We start from the raw sequence: 3,446 nt of genomic DNA, 5'->3' as shown, positions 1-3,446 counted from the left end.
AACTAGTAGTGGTTCATTGATGAATTCCTTAAGATGTTCTTAGATGTTCATAATGAGATTCTAGGAGAACCTATAATGTTGGAGAAGATTTCAAGGGTGCTTCGATCCTTTTCTAGGGATAAATCTCTGGTGCCAGATGGTTGGATGGTAGAAATCTTCCTACATTTTTTTTTGGAAATTATGGGTATAAATCTATTAGCAATGATGGAGGAGTCCAAGAGATCTCGACAAATAACATGTGCGATAAACTATGCTTTCAATGCACTGATTCCAAAGTCATTAGGCCTGTTATAACTCCATAATTTTTGAGGTTGCAGAGTAAATTATAGAGGTAACCTTAGAACCACTTTGAAAATTGGGAATCTAGCCCTTCCAGTTTTAGAGAGGGATCTCTCTTTAATATTTAGCTTTGTTTTATTGATGATATTAGGCTAGTCATCATGTTCAGGTTTGGGTTTTTTGTGTCGTTGGGTTGAGATAGTGGAATTAAGCCATTGGGCAATGGAGTCACAGGTTTAGATTGATCTAATGCAGAGTTTACAGGCTAAACTTACAGGCCAGGGTAGGCAAGTTCACTGGATCCTTTAAAATCTATGGCGTGGAGGAGAAGAAAAAGATTAAGCGATCCATTTAATAAACAGAGCAACTAAGAATTCTGTTTTTAATTTTCAATAGAAAACATAGAAATTATTCATAAGTCAGATACAAAGTGTACTTTTAAACAAATTATGTTCATATTCTTCTTAGAATAATTAAGATAATAGAAACATATGTGAAAAACAATGAAAACATTCAACAGAGAAATATGCACCTCACCAATGAAATTGACACAAGAATCCTGTAATGCTTGCACTGTATTACTGAAATATGATCAATGATAGCTCTGTGAGCTTCTTTACAACATAAGTTCTTTCTTCAAAACTAATCCCAACACTAATACTTCGATTTTTGAAGTATTTATACAAAAATATTTACAAAATATCTTGATTCAAAAGATCAAGATGGAATCCTATTAATGTATAAACTGATTGCAAAATTAGAACAAAATAATAGGAATCTTCAAACTGCTGAACGCTGGCCTTATTTTTGACAAAGACTGTTGGTTACTGGGCCTCAAAATCTGTTGTGTTGTTCTACATTGCTCTCCAATTACGAATTACTCTAGTAATTCACATAATTTCTCCCACCTATATTCACTTGCGCTTGAAAATGTAATCAATTTCCTGTAGCTTTCATCCACGTTTGTGTATTTTTTGAAGGTGGACTTGATGACAAATAGGTGCTTGACCTCATGACTGATAAATAAATCAAAATCTAAGGCATCCATGAATGTCTTCCCTGTGATGTGCCCTTTGATCCCTGCAAATTTTGATTTGTCTTGGGCAATCTTGATTAATCTGTCCTGGTACTCTGTTAGGATCATGAGCTCATTTTCTGTATTTGTCAACTTTGGAAGACTTTTCCTGTTCAACACTTGCAACTTCTTGTGGAATCTGTCTATGTTGATTTCTAAATTCTGGCATTTTTTATCCAGCTGATTTATAAGAGTCCTTTTGGTCTGCATCCTTTTCACCTCCAGGATGGTCTCTGTTCTATCTTGCATTCCCAGCTCATGTAGTTCTTGCCTGTTCTGTCTTGAATTTAGAAATTTGATGATGGTTGTAGCTTCCCCAAGTTTCTACCCAAGTCTATTTTAGTCTGCCAGATTACTTCTTTGGATTTTTGCAATAACTCTTGTTGTTCAAAGATGATATGTATAGAAGGCCATAATTATGTGATGGCTTCACTGATATCTGTCCGTATATGTTATTTGACTTGGGTCAGACTATGACCCATAACTGATTCATTATGCAACTCCGCCACATAAAAATTATCAATCATTATCTTATGTTCTGACAGTGTCTTAATTTGAGATTTTAGCTTAGAAATTTCTTTCCACTGTATAGTTAGACTATCCATGGCTCTGACCAATTCACTTGCTGAATCTGTTGTTGTTGCTGATGTAGATGCAAATGCTCTTGTAGCTGTGGCTACTGCAATTGGAACTGCAGTAAGAGGAACTATGGCCAACTGTTGTGCCTACTCTTTTTCTTTGAGAAATTTCTCTAACTCTATCTCCATGTCTTTGATTTGGCTATTTAGCTTGATGACTATCCTGAACATATCCTCTTTCTTCTTCTCACTCTCTCCTAGCTCCTTGGCTTGTGGATCCTTTGTAGTAGGCAACTTCAATTGTTTTCTCAAGGCTGCTATATCAACATCCTTTTTCTTCAGAAGTTCTTTAGCTGCCTTGATATCTTTGAGATTATATCCCAACTTTATCACCAAGTACTCTAGTGACTTGATTCTAGTATCCTTGGTTACGCATGAAATCTTCTCTAACTTGAGTTGGCACTGTACATTATTTAGTAATACTTGCAATTTAGAGGCAGGCATGGCGGTGTTAGTGAGTGTGGAATACATCATCTCACTTGTTTGTCTATGCAGATCCATCTGGTCTATGGGATGAATATGATGTGCATCAAAAGTGAACATAGAATCCTTGTAATTTGCAGATGACTTGGGAGCTGGTACTTTGGAGTTGAGAAATGCTATTTGCATTTTTCCCTTCTCTGAGTCGAATGATGATAGTAATATTTCCTAAGAGACAGTTGTTTGTTTCCAGAACTGTGTATAAGTGGAGGTTTTTAGCATTTCATTCCTTTTCTTAATTGCCTTGTATTTGGAAAAAATGTTGGGCTCAACAATGTCTTGAGCCAAATTCACTGTCTTTGGTGTCTCTAGAGGATCTCTAGAAGTAGATGAAGAAGGTGATCCTATGAAGATATCCTCCTCTCTGCTAGACACATGAGGACCTATCTTTACAATAGTTTGTTGTTCTTCTGTGTCCTGCTGAAAAACATTTGCAGAGTTGGTTTTTTGCTTCTTAGTATAAACTAGGAAATCCTTTGCTCCTATTTCCATCACTGGGGAAGATTCTTCTTCTCTTGCTCTCTTCTCCTGTTTCTCTTTAGGTATGGGTGTTTGAGTGGTTGTAGTAGAGAGAACTTGCTCCTCTGCCTCCTGCAGTGTGTTTTCCACCCATTGAGTCTGGTTCATGTACTGCTTGATTTCTGGTCGAGGAGTATGTGAATAAGGTGTGGTCTTTTTCTCCACCCTTAGCTTTGAGATCAAGCCAAAAGGGTCATAAGACCAGGTGAAACTCAATTTAAAATTCATTTGCTTCAGCAACAAATCAACTTCCTTACCAGCTGATCTAGTATTGCAGACAAAAGGTCCCACTTTGGCTTTAATCTTGAACTGAGCCTTCTTCTTGGCTGCCACAAAATGTAGGTCATCCATGTGAATCATTTGTCGAATGTACTCTAATGAGAAAAGTCTCATAGGCACAAATTTGGGCAGTTTTTAGGGTGGCATCTCACACTCATATATCCAAATTTCTATGT

The sequence above is a fragment of the Pinus tabuliformis genome, chromosome 6 (assembly GCF_031772625.1).
Source record: "Pinus tabuliformis cultivar Carrire ecotype Pingquan chromosome 6, CPIR1, whole genome shotgun sequence".
NCBI lineage: Eukaryota > Viridiplantae > Streptophyta > Pinopsida > Pinales > Pinaceae > Pinus > Pinus tabuliformis.
This window is presented reverse-complemented; position numbering follows the sequence as displayed.